The following is a 19456-nucleotide window of genomic DNA, read 5'->3' on the forward strand; positions in this document are numbered from 1 at the left end:
TTTTTATTACATTTTCACAAAATGGAACAAGTTGACTTCTGACTAGCTGCATGCACAATGAATATGCTTCTGCTCCAGGGATCAATGGTGGCTGCAATTTAGCTAGCTAAAGAATCCCTGATGCAATGAAGATGGACACCATAACAGCGGAGCAGGAGAGGATCTCCAGTCTGAAGCTGAACACCAGTTGGTAACACACTCAACACTGAGTCAGAATGTCCCGCTCCAGGGACTTGAGCACAAAGTCCAAGTTCACAGCCCAGTGCAGTAATAAGTGAGTACTGCACTGTCGGAGGTGCCATCTTCCAAACACCCTTTCCACTGGCCATAAAAGATTCCATAGTACTATTCGCTCAATTCTCACAAACATGAGAAATTTTCCCAATCTCCTGACCAAAATTTATCCCTAAAACAACAGATTATCTCATCATTATCACAATATTGGTTGTGAGATCTTGCTGTGCACAAATTGATTGCCATGTTTCCTGCATTAGAACATTCCTGCATTGAAATGAGTACATTTCAAAATACCACATCGGCTATAAAGCGCTTTGGGATGTCCTGAGGTCATGAAAGGTAGGGTAAAGTCCATGTCTTTCTGTCTCTGTTTCTTTCTTGCTCTCTTGAAGAATGTACCCACATTCTTAGATAGTCTGCTATCCAAATGATTCCTATCAAATAGATTGTTTGGTTCCAGTTGGCAGTAACATCATGTTGTTTTATGGTAATAACTGGCATACCAGTATCCAACATTCTTGTGTGTCGAGTGGAAATGGATGTAGGGAAAATTCTTTCATAGTAGCATGATACCAGCAAAAAAAAAATGCTGTGGACCAATACAGCAAAAGGATAAATGGATTAGCCCAGAAATGTGTTAGTGCAGGATGTTTCCTCAAGTGTAAAAGGTTACACTTTCTCTGTTTCTGAAGCAAATTGTTTTTTTAAGTCCACCTGAGAGAGGATGCAGTTTTATTTCCCAACCAAAAGACAACATATCTGATAATTCAGCCCTCGTTCAGCACTGCATTGGAGTGATTATATGCTCAGAACCTGAGGTAGAGCTTGAACCTCAAACATAGTTTTATCACTGAGCTAAGACTGAAACTTAACTTGCTACTTTACTATCAATAGTGCTATGACACACAAATGAATAGTGTTTCTTGATGGTTAACAAATTAGCTCATAAAGGTTCTGATACAGGAGACTATTAGTGGGTAAGATTAATTATAAAATAGCTCTAATTTATGAACATTTTAATTGTTTTTAAAACCTTGCACCATGGATACTATGAAGTCAAGAAAACAATGCAACTGAAAATTTTATTTGAAATTCAACAAAATGTAATTTCCTAGACCAATGAGATTAATTAACTCAATAAAATCAGAAATCAGTTTTATCATACTTCTTCACTTGTATACAGAGGGAAAGGTGAATACACTTGTATTTCAAATCAACAGGCAACAAGCCAAGAGGGCAGTCAGAGCACATACCTATACCATGTTGTGTTAACATGATTACAAGTACGCAGCACTTCCATGAGTCTTTTCCCTGCCTGGTTGACACTCCATAACTACAATGCTGAAAAAAGAAATCTTTGTATTCAGAGCTTATACCTGACAGAGGAGGCTTCAGGCCACTTCCAACAGCCTGCTCTAAAAACTTTGCTCACATTTTGACAGCTGTGACAAATTCCACCACAACAACTGATCAATTCACCCCATCTCCCAATGTTAATAGATCATTAAAAAAATTCCAGGATTGGCATCTGGATTCACATCTTTGCCAAAAACTCATCAGTTTTTCCTTGGGCCATACCTTATCTGTGTCCAAGCTTTGTTGAAACCTGTCAATTATTTTTTGAGATATATTGTTCACAGACTAACAAACAGGGGATGAAAACGTTACCTGTTCCCACCTTCAGTGGCGGAACTAATAATGAGCGACAGAAACAGCCATTCAACTGAAATTATGTGATAGTTGTAAATTTAAAAAGTTTGTAAATTTAAAAAGGTACAAAGCTTGCTGAAATTGGTGATGTAGTTTTTTAAAAATATAATTTAATGCTTTTATTGCCAATATTTTCATGGAGAGAGTAGTGTAGATGTCATTGGAAATTGTGGAAAACTCCGAGGGTGAGGAGCACTTGTGGCATTGTAATTCAGTTTTATGTTAAGTCTCATTTGTAGAATCATAGAATATTACAGCATACCAGGAGGCTATTCAACTCATAGAGTCAATGCTGGCTTTTTGCGAAAGCAGCCCAATTAGTCCCATTCCCCTGCCCTTTCCCCATCACCCTGTAAATCTTTTCCTTTCAAATGCTTAGCTAAACCCTTTCTGAAAGCCACAATTGCATTTGCCTCCACCCCCTTTCAGGTAGTTCACTTCAGATCATAACTACAAACTACGTAAAAAGTTTTGCCTCATGTCACCTTTGGTTCTTTTGCCAATCACCTTTAAATCTGTGTTCTCTGAATTTTGGACCTTTTTGCCAATGGAAACAGTTTCTATTTATCTACTCTGTCCAGACTCCTCACGTTTTTGAACACTTCTCCATATCTTCTCTCAACCATCTCTCCTCCAAGGAGAACAACCGCAGCTTCCCTAATCTATCTATGGAACCAAAGTCCCTCATCTATTGAACCATCCAAGTAAATCTTTTCTGCACCCTCTCCAAGGCCTTTACATCCTTCCTAAACTGCGATGCTGAGAATTGGACACAATAGTCCTGTTGTGGCTGAACCAGTGTTTTATAATGGTTCATCATCACTTCCTTGTTTTTGTCTGTAGCCTCTATTTATAAAGCCCAGGATCGATTTGACTTTTTATAATCACTCCGCCCTGCTCTGTCACTTTCAGCAGTTTATGCACATTTACCCCAAGGTCTCTCTGTTCCTGTAACCCCATTCCACCAGCTTGCCTATGTCTTCCTGGGATCCATCACTATTCTCCTCATTGTTCACTACAAATGACAAAGGAGCATAATTTTCTGCTGAAGGTAGATTTCAACACATGCAGAACATGTTTTGATCAGAATGGCAAACTGCTTTTTGTATTTTTACTTCACTAGATTCAAAAATTTCATACGAAGGAATTCAAAATGGTAAATAAGGCTGTTTTTTCAGGAACATAGTCCAGTAGTTTATATATTTTCAGATATATATATATAACAATAATGTTTTTCATAAACTTTCCACATTGTAATGACATTTCAGCAGAGTTTGCTACAGAGTTAACTCCTGCTTCCTTAGTTTCTTAGGACAATACATTGTGGAACCAACCAGGGAATATGAAATTTTAGACATGGTGATGTAATGATCCAGCATTGATCAATGATACGAACATGTGAACATAGAAACACATGCATTTCGGAGCAAGAGTAGGTCACTCAGCCCCTTCAAGCCTGCTTTGCCATTCAATAAGATCATGGCTGATCTGATTGTAACTTCAACTCCACATTTTCGTCTACTCCTGATAACCTTTCGCCCCTTGCTTATCAAGAATCTATCTATCTCTGCCTTAAAAATATTCACAAACTCTGCTTCCACCACCTTTTGAGGAAGAAAGTTCCCAAGACTCATGACTTCTGAGAGAAAAAAAAATTCTCCTCACCTCTGTCTTAAATGGGCAACCTCTTATTTTTAAACAGTGAACCCTAGTTTAGATTCTCCCACAAGAGGAAACATCCTTTCCACATCCACCCTGTCAAGACTTCTCAGGATCGTATATGTTTCAATCAAGTCACGTCTTACTCTTCTAAACATTAGCGTATACAAGCCTAGCCTGTCCAACCTTTCTTCATAAGACAACCTGCCCATTCCAGCGATTAGCCTAGAAAACCTTCTCTGAATTGCTTCCAATACATTTACATCCTTCATTAAATAAGGAGACTACCACTGTACACAGTACTCCAGATGTGGCCTCACCAATGCCCTGTATAACTGAAGCATATAACCTCGCTACTCTTGTATTCAAGTCCCTCACAATAAACGATAACATTCTATTAGCTGTACCTGCATACTAACCTTTTGTGATTCATGCACTAGGACACCCAGATCCCTTTGCATCTCAGAGCTCAGCAATCTCTCTCCATTTCGTAAATATGCTTTTTTTATTCTTCCTGCCAAGGTGGACCATTTCACATTTTCCCACCTTATACTCTATTTGCCAGATCTTTGCCCACTCACTTATCCTATCTATATCCCTTTACAGCCTCCTTATGTCCTCTTCACAACTTACTTTCCTACCTACCTTTGTGTCATCAGCAAATTTAGCAACCCATCAGTCCATTCATGCAAATCATTTAAATAAATTATAAAGAGTTGAGGCCCCAGCACTGATTCCTATGGCACACCACTCACTACATCGTGCCAACCCATTTATGCCTACTCTGTTTCCTGTTAGCTAGCCAATCTTCTATCCATGCCAATATGTTACCCCCTACATGAGCTTTTATTTTTGGCAATAAACTTTGATGTGGCACCTTCTGGAAGTCTAACTACAGTACGTACACAGATTGCGCTTTATCCACAGCACATGTTACTTCTTCAAAGAACTCCAATAAATTGATTAACATAATTTCCCTTTCACAAAACCATGTTGACTCTGCCTGATTACCTTGAATTTTGCTAAGTGCCCTGCTATGACACCTTTAATAATAGCTTCTAACATTTTCACCAGGACAAATGTTAAGCTGACTAGCCTGTTGTATCCCGCTTTCTGAATCTCTTTTTCAATAAAGGAGCTATACTTATTATTTTCCAATCTCCTGGAACCTTTCCCGAATCTAGTGAATTTTAGAAAATTAAAACCAACGCATTAACTATCTCACTAGCGACTTCTTTAAGCCCCTAAGATGAAATCCATCAGGACTTCTCAGCCTGCAGTTCCAACAGTTTCCTCAGTACCACTTCCCTGGTGATTGTAATTTTCTTGAGTTCCTCCCTCCCGCTTCCTGATTTACAGCTATTTCTGGGATGTTACTTGTATCCTCTATAGTGAAGACCAATGCAAAATACCTATTCAATTCACCTACCATCTCCTTATTTTCCATTATTAATTCCCCAGACTCACCTTCTATAGGAACAACGCTCACTTTGTTAACTCTTTGCCTTTAGAAATATCAATAGAAACTCTTACTAACTGTCTTGATACTTCTAGCTAGCTTTCTCTGTTCTTCAATTTCTCCCTCCTCATTAATCTTTTCATCATTCTTTGCTGTTTTTTTATATTCTGTCCAGTTGTCTGACCTGTCGCCCATCTTTGTGCATTATATACTTTTCCTTTAAGTTTGATACTATCTTTAACTTTTTATGTTAACCATGGATGGTGGGTCCTCCCCTTGGAATTTTTCTTTCTTGTTTAATTGTATCTATTCTGTGTATTCTGAAATATCCTCTTAAATGTCTGCCACTGCACCTCTATTAACCCATCCCTTAACCTAATTTGTCAGTTCACTTCAGCCAGCTCTGCTTTCTTGCCCTCATAATTGTCTTTATTTAAGTTTAACATACCAGTCTTAGACCACCTTCTCTCCCTCAAACTGAATGTAAAATTCAGTCATAATATGATCGCTGCTACCTAGGAGCACCTTTGCTATAAGGTTGTAAATTAATCCTATCTCATTGTGCAATACAAATAGTATAGCCCGCTCTCTGGCACCAGAACATGCTGTTCTAAGAAACTATCTTGAAAACATCCTATGAATTCCTCATCTAGGCTACCTTTGCCCATCTGATTTTTCCAGTCTATATGTAGATTAATATCCCCCATGAATATTACAGCATCTTTCTGACAAGCTCTCATTATTTCTTCTTTATACCCCATCCTGCCGTGTGGTTATGGTTAGGGGGCCTGTACACTACCACAAGTGACTTCCTGTTTTTATCATTTCTCATCTCTACCCAAACCATTTCCATATCCTGGTTGCCTGAACTTGGGCCGTCTCTCTCTTTTGTTCTAATACCATCGTTAATTAAGGGAGCCGCCCCTCCACCTTTTCCTAGTTTCTTGCCCTTCCTAAATGTCAAGTACCCATCAATATTCAGGTCCCAATCTATGACATCCTGCAGCCATGTCTCTGTAATGGCTGTCAGATCATACTTATTTATTTATATTTGCTCCATCAGTTCATCTGTTATGTTTTGAAAGCTACATGCATTCATATTTGCGGCCTTTAGTTTTGTCTTTTTATTATGTTTGTAACCTCTAGCCTTATCTGCTGATTTACTCATAAATTTGTACTCCCCTGTCCCATAGATCTCATTGTAACGGATCTCTGATCTCATAGAAAAGGATCCTCCTGGGAAGAGTGATCATCACATGGTAGAATTTCACATTCAATTTGAGGAAGAGAAACTTGGGTTGGAAACTAGTGCCTTAAACTTAAATAAAGGCAATTATAAGGGTATTCAGACAGAGTTAACTAAAATAGGTAAAAAGGTAAGACAATAGATTACAGTTGTATCTGCAATTGCAGACATTTAAGGAGATAGTTCATAACTTTTAACAAAAATATATTCCATCGTGAAAGAAAGATCCTATGAGAAGGATCGACCATTGGTGGATAGCTGAAGATGTTGAGGATGGCTTCAAACTGAAAGAAAAGGAATGCGATGCTGTGAAGATTAGTGTTAGGCCAGAAGATTCGGAAAAGTTTAGAGACCAGAAAAGGAAAAAAAAAATAAAGAGGGAGGAATTAGAATTTACCAGTCAAGTAGCAAGAAATATAAAAACAGTCAGTAATAACTTCTACAAGGAAGAGAGTAGCTCAAGTAAACATTGAAGGATAAGACTGGGGAATTAATAATAGGAAACAAGAAAATGGAAGAGACTTTGAAAAAGTATATTTTATCTGCATTCACAGTAGAGGACACAAAAAGCATCCCAATAATAGTAGAAAATCAAGGGGCAAAAGGGAGGAGGAACTTAAAGCAATCACTAGAAAAACAAATAGGACAAAAGGCTGATAAGTCCTCTAGACCTGATGGTCTTCATCCTCAGATCTTCAAAGAAGTGGCCGCAAAGATGGCGGGTGCACTGGTTAAAATCTTCAAAAGTTCCCTCGATTCTGGAAACATCCCAATGGGTTGGAAAATGGAAGGCAGGAAACTGTAGACCAATTAGCCAAACATCTGCCATTGGGAAAATGTTGGAATACAATATTAAGGGACTAATAGTATGACATTTTGAAAATCAAAATATAATCAAACAGAGTTAACATGGTTTTATGAAAGGGAAATCTTGTTTGACAAATTTATTAGCATTCTTTCAGGATGTAGCAGGCAGGATAGATGTAGTGTACTTGGATTTCCAAAAGGCATTCAATAAGGTTCCACATAAAAGCTAAAACCTCATGGTATTGATCTCTAACTAGCAGCCTAATTGTAAGCGGGAACAGCTGTTCCCTACTTGCGCTATTAAAAACCCTTTTAATTTTCAATTCCTCTATTAGCTCTCCCCTTAACCTTCCATGTCTAAGAAGAACAATCCAAGCTTCGTCAATCACGCCACATAAATGAAATCTCTCATCCCTGGTAACAGCATGGTAAACCACCTCTGTACCCCCTCCAAGCCTTTGACATCCTTTCTAAAGTGTGGTGCCCACAATTATATTCTAACTGAGGCCTAACCAGTGTTTGTAAAGGTTCAGCATAACTCTTTGTTTTTATGTTCAATACCTCTATTTACGATGCTAAATAAAATGCACATGCTTACAAAACTCATAATACTCTTATAAAGTGTCTGCATGCACTCTTTTCAGGAAATTCATTTTAACAGTGCTCAGTTGATCCAGATGCATGCTTCAGCCACAGTCTTTCAAAATTCTGAATGCTGGAAGTTAGTTCCAGAGGGCTGCTCTCTCACTTTGAAGAATTTATGAATATGCACCTATAAATCCCTTTGTTCTCTTAACCACTCCCTTCCCTCAGAATACTGCAATTTAGCAAAAAATGCTTCTCCATGTTGTTTCTCATTTCACAATTTCTGCATTTAATTGCATCTGCTTTGTGACTGCCCCATTTTATCAATCTGGGTGTATCCCTCTGAAGTCCACTATCCTGTTCACTACTTTCACTACATTGCCAAGTTTTGTCCTGTCTGTATACTTCTTATTTGCACTCCCCATACCGAAGTCAAAGTCATTTCCAAATAATAGGAAAAGGGATAGCCCTAATATGGACCACTGGGGGACTGCACTTTATACTGCCCTCTAGTCAGAAATACATTTATTCAGCGCTGCTCTCTGCCTCCTATCCCTTAGCCAATTATGTATCCAAGTTACCATTGTCCCTTTAATACCATGTGCTTTGACAACAGCAACATGTATTTAGTATCTTTAACATGGTAAAACTTCTGAAGGTGCTTAACAGGACCATTATAAAACAAAATTTGACAATGAGCCATATAAGGGGCTATTGTGACAGATGAGCTTTGTCAAGGCAATAGGTTTTAAGGAGCATCTTGAAGTAGAGACATGGTAGAGGTTTAGGGAGGGAATTCTAGATTTAGGGCCAGTTGCCGAACACTTAAAGTCAGGGAAGCTGAAGAGGCCAGAATTGGTGGACTGCAGATATGTCTGTGGATTACAGGGCTGGAGAAGATTAGAGACAAGGAGAAGTGAGGCCATGGAGGGATTTGGAACGAGACTGAAGATCTTTAAATTAAGGGAACCTAACCTGAAGCAAGTGTATGTCAGCAAACATAGGAGTGATGGGTGAAGGGCACGTGGTGCGAGTTAGGATCCGGACTCATCTCTGACACATCCCTTCCCTTCCTTGACCCCTCTGTCTCAATTTCTGGTGATAGACTTTCCACCAATATTCATTACAAGCCTACCGACTCCCACAGCTACCTGGACTATAGCTGGTCACACCCCGCTTCCTGTAAGGACTCCATCCCATTCTCTCAGTTCCTTCGCCTCCGTTGCATCTGTTCTGATGATGCCACTTTCCAAAACAGTTCCTCTGACATGTCTTCCTTCTTCCTTAACCGAGGTTTTCCACTCATGGTGGTTGACAGGGCCCTCAACCGTGTCCGGCCCATCTCCCACGCATCCGCCCTCACACCTTCCTTTCCCTCCCAGAACCATGATAGGGTCCCCCTTGTCCTCACTTATCACCCCACCAGCCTCCGCATTCAAATGACCAAGCTCTGCCATTTCCACCAACTCCAGCATGATGCCACCACCAAACACATCTTCCCTTCACCCCTCCGGCGGCATTCCGCAGGGATCGTTCCCTCCGGGACACCCTGGTCCACTCCTCCATCACCCCCTACACCTCAACCCCCTCCCACGGCACCTTCCCATGCAACTGCAGAAAGGTGCAACACCTGCCCCTTTACTTCCCCTCTCCTCACCGTCCAAGGGCCAAAACACTCCTTTCAAGTGAAGCAGCATTTCACTTGCACTTCCCTCAATTTAGTCTACTGTATTCGCTGCTACCAATGCGGTTTCCTCTACATTGGAGAGACCAAATGCAGACTGGGTGACCGCTTTGCGGAACATCTTTGGTCTGTCTGTAAGCATGATCCAGACCACCCTGTCGCTTGCCATTTCAACACACCACCCTGCTCTCATGCCCACATGTCCATCCTTGGCCTGCTGCAATGTTCCAGCGAAGCTCAACGCAAACTGGAGGAACAGCACCTCATCTTCCGACTAGGCATTTTACAGCCTTCCGGACTGAATATTGAGTTCAACAACTTTAGACCATGAACTCTCTCCTCCATCCCCACCCCCTTTCTCATCCCCCTTTTTCCAATAATTTATATATATTTTTCTTTTCCCACCTATTTCTATTATTTTTAAATGTATTTCCATCCAATGTTTTATCTCTACCTTTTAGCCTAGTTTGATACCTTCCCCCTACCTCACCCCCACTTGGGCTATCTGTCCCTTGCTCGTCCTGCTTTCTACCCTTAATGTCACCATTAGTACATTTCTAGTTAGCTAATATCACCCCTGTCAACATCTCTTTGTCCTTTTGTCTATGGCATCTTTTGGCAATCTCCACCTATCACTGGCCCTCTATCCAGCTCTACCTGTCCCACCCACCTTTAAACCAGCTTATATTTCACCTCTTTTCTATTTTTCCTTGGTTCTGGTGAAGAGTCATACGGACTTGAAACGTTAACTGTATTCCTCTCCTCAGATGCTGTCAGACCCGCTGAGTTTTTCCAGGTATTTTTGTTTTTGTTCCAAACAGCAGAGTTTGGAAGACCACCAGTTCACGGAGGGTAAAAGTTTGCTGAATAAGTAGGTCGTAAGGTACTTTATCAAATGTCTTTTGAAAGGCTACATACAACATCTTCTACCCTACCTTCAACAACTCTCCATGAATTATTTGAAGTAACAATCTGGCTAGTCAGACACAAGTTATCTTTAATAAATTTGTGCTGTAAGTCCCTTATTACCTCCTGTTTCTCCAAGTGAGAATTATTTTTGTCATGTCACTGGTTTCTGGTAGTTTTCCCACCACTGACATTGGACTGATTGGCTTGGAATTACCAGGTTTATCCTTCTCCCGTTTTGAACAGGTGTTACATTTGCAATACTTCAGCCCTCTGGCACCACCCCCATATGCAAGAGGATTGAAAGGTTATGGTCAGAGCTTCTACTATCTCCACCTTGGCTTCCCTCAGAAACCTAGGATGCACCCCTCCTGCATCGTATGACTTTTAACTTTGAGTGATGCCAGCCTGTTTAGCACCTCCTTTCCATCTATTTTTATCCTATCCGATATCTATACTTCCTGTTCCTTTACTGCAACATTAACATCATCCTCAAGACAGTTGCAAGGTACAATTTCAGTGCCAATGGGAACACCACCGCCTGCAAGTCGGTCTCCAAGCTAGACATCATCCTGACTTGGAACTATATCTCCATCCCTTGACTATCGCTGGGTCAAAATCCTGGAACTCGCTCCCTAACAGCACTGTTGGTGTACCTGAACCACATGGAGACTGCTCAGTAAGATAAGAGACCATGGTGTTAGAGGCAAGGTACTAGCATGGATAGAAGATTGGCTGTCTGGCAGGATGCAGAGTGGGGATTAGGGGGCCCTTCTCAGGATGGCGGCCAGTGACTAGTGGAGTTCCGCAGGGGTCAGTGTTGGGAACACAACTTTTCACTTTATACATTAATGATCTGGTCATCTGATCAGATGAAGGAACTGAGGGCATTCTGGCTAAGTTTGCAGATGATACAAAGATAGGTGGAGGGACAGGTAGTATTGAGGAGGCGGGGAGGCTGCAGAAGGATTTGGACAGGTTAGGAGAATGGGCAAAGAAGTGGCAGATGGAATACAACGTGGGGAAGTGTGAGGTCATGCACTTTGGCAGGAAGAATAGAGGCATAGACTATTTTCTAAATGGGGAGAGAATTCATAAATCTGGAGTGCAAAGGGACTTGGGAGTCCTGGTCCAGGATTCTCTTAAATGTTAACTTGCAGGTTGAGTCGGTAGTTAGGAAGGCAAATGCAATGTTGGCATTTATTTTGAGAGGATTAGAATATAAAAGCAGGGATGTGCTGCTGAGGCTTTATAAGGCTCTGGTCAGACCACATTTAGAATATTGTGAGCAATTTTGGGCCCCGTATCTCAGGAAGGATGTGCTGGCCCTGGAGAGGGTCCAGAGGAGGTTCACGAGAACGATTCCAGGAATGAAAGGCTTAACACATGAGGAACGTTTGAGGACTCTGGGTCTATACTTGATAGAGTTTAGAAGGATGAGGGAGGACCTGATTGAAACTTACAGAATACTGAAAGGCCTGGATAGAGTGGACATGGGGAAGATGTTTCCATTAGTAGGAGAGACTAGGACCCGAGGGCACAGCCTCAGAGTAAAGGGAAGACCTTTTAGAACAGAGATGAGGAGAAACTTCTTTAGCCAGAGAGTGGTGAATCTATGGAATTCATTGCCGCAGAAGGCTGTGGAGGCTAGGTCATTGAGTGTATTTAAGACAGAGATAGATAGGTTCTTGACTGGTAAGGGGATCAAAGGTTATGGGGAGAAGGCGGGAGAATGGGGTTGAGAAACTTATCAGCCATGATTGAATGGCGGAGCAGACTCAATGGCCTAATTTCTGCTCCTTTGTCTTATGGTCTTATGGACTGCAGTGAATCAAGAAGGTGGCTCACCATCACTTTCTCAAGGGCAATTAAAAATTATGGCCTAGCTAGGGATGCCCACATCCCATTAAAAAAATTTAAAAGAAACCCGAGTCATGCCTCCACAAGAAGATTTTCATTTCTGACCCAAAGTCACCCCACCATTCCTTTAACTATCCTTTTTTATATACATTTATAATAGATTTTTGAGTTGCCTTTTATGTTGCCTGCTAATCTTTTCGCATACTGTTTCATTTTTTATACCTTTTTTCTCACGCATTCTGTATTTTTCCTGTTTTTCTAATGTTCTGTACCTGTGTTCTAAGCCTCTGAAGCCTGCTTCACGCTTCACTAGGATTGTGGCTGGTCTTCGAGATCAACACCACTTTCACTTGACATCTGTAGTGTCCAAAAATCTATTGATTTCAGAATGAATGTATCGACCACTGAGCATCCACAGCCCTCTGATTAGAGAATTCCAAATAGTCTCAACCCTCTGAGTGAAGATATTTCTCTGCACTCCCTGCCCCTTACCTCGACCTATGAGACTATGGTCCATAACTCCTGATCTCCGGGGCATCATACTGGGGGTGGGTACTCCAAAGATGGGCTGGGGGCCCCTCCTTGCATGTTTCCACGTAAGGATTGCACAGCAATTGCCCAGGAAGTTCAGACTTCCATTGGGCAATTGCCCTGCACTGGGAACCATCTGACACTCTGATTTAAATTGCAAACTTTGGATGGTTGCAGCTGTCTTACAAGAGTAGTTACCCAGGAAAAGTTTGAAGAAATAAAACGACTTCTAAATCCTGGGTAATAATAGTAGTGATGCCCTCCAACCCCTGGGTCTCTCCGCAACCCCCCCACCACACCAAGGTTACCACCTCCCCCTCACTACCACTCCCCCACGGGACCCCCAACTACCGTTTTGACTACCCTCCCAACCTCCCACGGCTCCCCACCCCCGACTTACCCCCCCCACAACTACCCTCACTGATCACACCCCCACTGCTCTCAAGACTACCCTCACCGATCACACCCTCATCCCACAAGACTACCCTCATTGAATGAATACTTCCCCAGCCCCCCCACCACTACCCTCAATGATCACCCCCCAGTGCCCAAACAACGCCCCCCCCACCCATTCACCGACCTACCCATCCGCTCCCCCCTCAATGACCACCTGACCCACCCCCACTGACCACCCGACCCACACCCCTCCCACTGACCACCCATTCCCCCCACTGAGTACCTATCCCCGCCCCCCACTGAGCACCAGACCACCCAATATCCCCACCCCAACTGAATCCCTTACCGCCTGCCTCCCTGACATTCTACCTATTTGCCTCACATACTTACCTTCTCCGTGGCTTCTCAATGCGGCTGGGCCTTTAAACCTACCAAAAACCTTGAAGGCGACGGCATAGTGGTATTGTTGCTGGACTAGTAATCCAGAGACCCAGGGTAATGCTCTGGGGATCTGGGTTTGAATCCCATCATGGCAGATGGTGGAATTTGAATTCAATTTTTAAAAAAAATCTTGAACTAAAAGCCAAATGAGGACCTTAATCATTGTTGTAAAAACCCATCTGGTTCACTTTAGGGAAGGAAATCTGCCATCCTTACCAGGTCTGGCCTACATGTGACTCCAGACCCACAGCAATGTGGTTGACTCTTAAATGCCCTCCGTACAAGGGCAATTAATTCGGGATGGGCAATAAATGCTGGCCTAGCCAGCGATGCCCACATCCCATGAATGAATAATTTTTTAAAAACCCGCTGCACTTAATTTTTCTCATCTGGCCTGAGTCAGGAGACTAGGCAAGAAAGGTGCGGCTGCACTTAAGGATAAGTAACTAGGAGCGGACTAGCAATCCAACTGAGATTGCTACGCCACAGGAGATTCTAGACTCTCCAACCAGGGAAACGTTCTGTCAGCATCTGTCCTGACAAGCCTTCTCAGAATCTTATATGTTTCAAGATGACACTTGTAAACCTCTGTATTGTTTTAACCTCTATTTCCTTTTTCAATTCAGGGAGCTCTAGAAACTCTTGCAGTATACCATGCAGCAATAATAGAAGTCTGAATTGAAACTGAGGAGAAATTCAAACCCTCGCTCTTGATTTTAGAAATCGAATATATGTGAATGATGGTGTGGTGGGACATTTTGCAAGTGTGTTCTGCAGCAGGAAATGAACTGCCAGAGCATAGGACTAAAATCAGAATTCATCTTCTTTTCAACTGAAATGCTATAAATGTAAAACAGAAAGCAGTGAAACTCAGAGCAATTTGAAGAAAATAAAAATGATCCATACTGAGGAACAGTATGACATCCTGTTTATTTTACTCGAGAGAGAGAATTTCACAACTCTCTTACTTTTGTGTTATCTTAAAATCTTTTTGGAAATATATTTATTCCAGATTGTCTACTTTTGTAGTTGAGAAGGGACTAACATACTACTTGACAGAAGGTAGTTCCTGATAAATTACAGAGAATGTAAGGAGCATTTAGCTTTAAAGAAAACCTGGAGCTTGGAAAGTTTGCTCTGAAAGAAGCCATAAATTTGCCTTTGAGCTGTGCACTGGTAACTTCAAAAAGAAAGAAAGCGTTCAGCAGGCTTCAGTGAGGCAGATTTTCCTTTACAGAGCAACATTGTAAACCTGGTAACTGTCAACTTCAACTGGTTAACAACCTAATAAAGACATTTCTTAAGTACTAGCTCATTGCTTCTAAGACTATAATTTATTATACAGTAGATTTCTTGACGTGTTTAAAAAATTTTGATGGCATTCATGGGATCATTGAACCTACTCACATTACTGATTAGGATGCATGCAAGACACCACAGATTGTTTCCAACTTAAGAATTGGGTGAATACTGATTTTATATTCTCAACTAACACGTACAAATATTTTTGAAATATCTATTTGTACATTTAAAGACGTTCAAATGCAACTGCAGTCAGAAGGTGTAATAAATGCTTTAGAAAGTAACATTCATGCTGAAATATAACTCCTTTAAACTTTGAAATGAAATATTTTACTTGGAGGTTTTTTTAAAGAACAAATTCCCCTCTTTCATCAACCACTTCCACATCTAAAAAGAAACAACTTACATTTAAAACACTTCATTTCCTTATCCTGAAGTGCTTCAAAGCCAATGCATTACTTAAAAAGTCACTATTGTTCTGTCGGCATGAACAGCAGCTCATCTGTCCACAGCAACAGTCCACAAACAGGGAGATGAATGACAAGTTACTTTTTTTTTTGCTGGTGTTGTTGAAGGATAAGTGTTGGTTCGGGAAATAGGGAGAACTTCCCTACTCTTCTTCACCTGTGGCATCTTTATTTCCATCTGAGCAAATGGATGGAAACTTGATTTAACATTTCATCGAAAAGGTGGCACCTCCAACAATGCAGCCCTCTATCAATATGAGACCATAGTGTCAACCAAGATGATTCTCTCAAGCCCTGAGTGAGGTTCAAATGCATGATTTTCTGACTCTGATGATGCGACTATTGAACCAAGCTAATACTTTGATAAGTGTGGTTTAATCAGACAAGCCAGTTATTTTACTCCAGGTTAGTTATTTTATGCTTGCCCAACATAAAATGACAATTTTACTCAAAATACAATTCTATAAATTAATGAGCTTTCTGTTGTCATTCGGACATTTTCTTTTATTCTCATTCAACTACTTTGAAACAAATAGACCACCTGTTGATTTTAAAGTTGCCTTCTGTTTTTCATGGATTGTCATGCTTACTATTTTTCTTGTCCTTTGACTGGACCAAAAAGGTGACCAGTCAACTGTTACCAAAGATAATCCATGGCATAATTTATATCATCTAAAATATGCTGTGTTGAAGCCCCAGAACATGAAGCTACTTTACAACAGCACTTGAATGCTTGATTGAGAACTTGGAATTAAGCGGGGAAAGGTAAGCAGTCATGAGAGGTCAAACTACAATTTCATAGCTTTTCACAGACAAAGGGCAAAGCAATTTAATTTGCCATGTGGTCTTTATATTTGACTATGCCTAGCAAGAAATGCTGAAATAGATATTTTATGTTAGCTATTGCATCAGCCTATTTCCATGCTGCTCTCTTCACCAGTCAAGCAAAACTATTTTGTTGAGGATTAATCCATTCCTTGAATCAGTAATGTACCCCAACACTTTCCAAAGTGGTGGTGTTCTTATAAAAAGCTTGGGAGGAAGTTGCAGTGTCCCACAAGAGTTCTGTCCTAGGAACATAGGAAAAGGAGTAGCCCTTTTATACCCTTGAACCTGTTCCGCCATTCAATGGGATCATACATGAACTGCCACTTAACTCCATATATCCACCTTGTCCTTTGTCCCTTAATACCATGAGTTAACAAAAACCCGTCAAACTCAAATTTAAAATTAACAATTGATTTAGCATCAATTGCCCTTTGTGAAATAGAGTTCAAAACGTCTGCCAGCTTTTGATGTAGATGTTATGATGCAGCAGATGATGCGTGCCAGATGGACCAAATCCACGAGGGAAACTTGGTCGCACTATCACAACGGTATTGCAATTTGTATTTATTTCGAGATGCGTGCACTGAATTCAGAAGTCCACCAGGACTTTGAGATTTTTTAAAAATTAAATTAAAATATTTATTAACAAAATTAAAAATGTCAAGCACATACATGAAACTACAATTACTGCTATAATAATTCATAAAATTCCTAATTAACCTGACTCCCAGTTACACCCCTTTTAAGGCAACAGCCCAAAAATAGATCTTAGATTTTGAACAGTTCAGCAAATTAACAGATGACCCTGGACAGTGGAATTCCAAATAGCTTTTCTCCAGCTTCAGTTTCAGTAGACAGCAGACTTTGGCACAAATGTGAGAGGCTTCGTTACAGCTATTTCAGACACTACTGTTAGATCTCACATGGCCTTCTCCTCTTAGATAATCCTTCATTCTCCTTTACATATGTTTCTCTTTTTAACATGTAAATTCTATTGTCCCATATGTCTTTGAAACTGTATCTCCCTCATAATATAAACTTCCATGGTACCAATATTGCCAGTAACCTTTGGGAAAAATAAACATTCCTTAACCTTGCTTATCAGGCTAGTTGTAAACAGACTAAAACCCCTTTGAAATCCAAATCTCTCTTCACCTATCTAAAAATGCAAATTCCCTTCACACCTTACAAGCTAAACCAGTATCCATGTTTACTCATTGGCATGTCAAGCACCTAGCTTCTTTTGAGCTAAAGCTTGCAGTCTACTTGACTCCAAATGTAATTAAATCACACACAGACCCAACTATAGTTACCCCATAAACCTACTTTACAATAAACCAGAAAAATATTATGAAAATTATTATACTTTCATGACATAGAAGTGATTCCTAATTTCTCCCCTGAGAAGTCTGACTCTGATTTTAGTCTCTACCCTTTAGTCCTAGACTCCTCAACCATTGGAAATAGTTTCTGCCTCTCTACCCCATCTGATCCCTTAATATCTTGAAATCTTCAATCAAGTCATCTCATGATCTTCTAAACTATAGGCAATGCAACTCTAGTTTGTCATCTTTCTTCATGATTTAACACTTGGAGTCCAGGTATCATTCTGATAAATCTATGCTACATTCCATCCAAGGCAATATATCCTTAATCAGATTTAGTGCCCAACACTGCTCACAGACTGCCCCTTTTGACTATGCATCAATTTTATGGTTGCAGTGCTATAAGGAACAGTCTTAAGGTTGCTAATTATACTAAATTGGAGACATAGTAACTAATTCTGAGGACACTGCCAGATATGAGAAAGTACAGATGCTAAGGAAGACTTGGAAAAATTGGGATTGCTTTTGTAAGATCTGATGAAATCAGTAGTTTCAAAGTTTGTATATTTTGAAATTAAAAAATCAAAAAAGGAAGTGAAAGAATGAAACTGAGAAGGGAAACTGACTCTTCCCCTTTCTAAGGAAACCAAAACTGAAACTGAGATTGGAAACCAAAACTTCTGGGGAGACTGAAATAGATTGAAACCGTATAAAAAGGACACAGAGCCATCAGAGCTCTGATGAAGATGATGATCCCAGTGGTGCAGTACAGGGAGGCTGAAGACAACAGGATAGATCCAGAAGCTGAGAATTGGCAAACATACAGTTGCTGCAGTAGTTTCTATTACTTGAAGATAAGATTGGTGGATCGATACCATTCAGACTGCCATAAGCAGACTCGAGGAGGTTCTGCAGACATATGCCATTTTCGGTGAAGACTCTCCCTCTGGGACCTGGTTTGGTTGAGTGCTATTGTTGGCTGGGGATCAGACTAAATCCTAGAAGAGGAGGAGCTGAAATTCCTTGTGAAGAAGACAATTTTGAAGGATTTTGTTTTGGAGATTGACGATATATATGCTGAGTGGACTGCCGAGTGAATACGCAAGATCTGTCTTAGTTGTATCTGTAATTTAATGTGTAATTTATAGTTTATAATTGCCTGAAATTTGCCAGTTAGTTCATGTTTATCTGAAGTTAATTCTGGATTTTAGAGTGTAGGTGGTTATTCAAGATAGTATTTACTGTTTGCTTTGTTTCAATCTTGTATAGTAAAAATTATTTTGTTTTAAACCATCGCATCTTATGGCTTCATGCTTTCAGTGAATAACTGGTATTTTGGATTTCCTTTTTAAAAAAACAGCTAGTGGACTAGACTGAGATCATGAAGAATAAAGGAAATTAGGGCGAGCTTTGATGGAGGTGTTTAGTAGGACTGTTACCCATGGTTGAGTTTAGAACAAGACGCATGGATATAAGATCAAGTCTGAGGTTTATGATAAGAAACAGGGTAAATATTTCCATGAATCTAGTTGAGACTGTGCAATGGGCTACCATAGTTAGCGATTCGAATAGAGAATGTGCTAACATTTAATGGCAGGTCAGTTAGGTGTTTAATGGAAGGTGACGTTAAAACGATTGATCATATTGATGACTACCAGCACAGACTGGTTGGGGCAAACTAACTGTTTTGTTATATTCTTTATGTAATCTATATCTTGCTACTCAATATCTACTTCTCATGCACTGTTTAATTGTGTCTTCATCCAATGTCACATGTCTCCTCTTTGCCCTTTTCTATCTGTTCTTTTCATCCTGCTGCCCTTCGAAAGTAAGATGCCGTTTTAATTCCATGTAACAGTGACTAGAATGTCATAACCCTTGAAATTACTGAATATGCTCTGTTACAATATCGTGTACATATAGTGCCTAGAATGTACCAAGGTGCTTCAAAACTAATCATAAGGAAAACTGATGAGTCAGGTGGAAGAGGTGACCAACTTGGTCATGGTATGG

The 19456-nt window shown here is 40.4% G+C and overlaps 1 protein-coding gene and 1 long non-coding RNA gene across 6 annotated transcripts in view; both read left to right on the forward strand.

The window, feature by feature from the left end:
- The window catches only part of mbd5 (methyl-CpG binding domain protein 5), a 246082-nt gene that overhangs the window by 119673 nt on the left and 106953 nt on the right, over positions 1–19456 (forward strand). The gene's annotated exons all lie outside the window — the stretch shown is intronic.
- On the forward strand, positions 537–14831 carry LOC144686803 (uncharacterized). Its single transcript, XR_013578006.1, has 2 exons — positions 537–581; positions 14148–14831. It is a non-coding gene; the product is annotated as an uncharacterized LOC144686803 (long non-coding RNA).

Source organism: Cetorhinus maximus, chromosome 11, assembly GCF_964194155.1.
Source record: "Cetorhinus maximus chromosome 11, sCetMax3.hap1.1, whole genome shotgun sequence".
NCBI classification, from domain to species: Eukaryota; Metazoa; Chordata; class Chondrichthyes; order Lamniformes; family Cetorhinidae; genus Cetorhinus; species Cetorhinus maximus.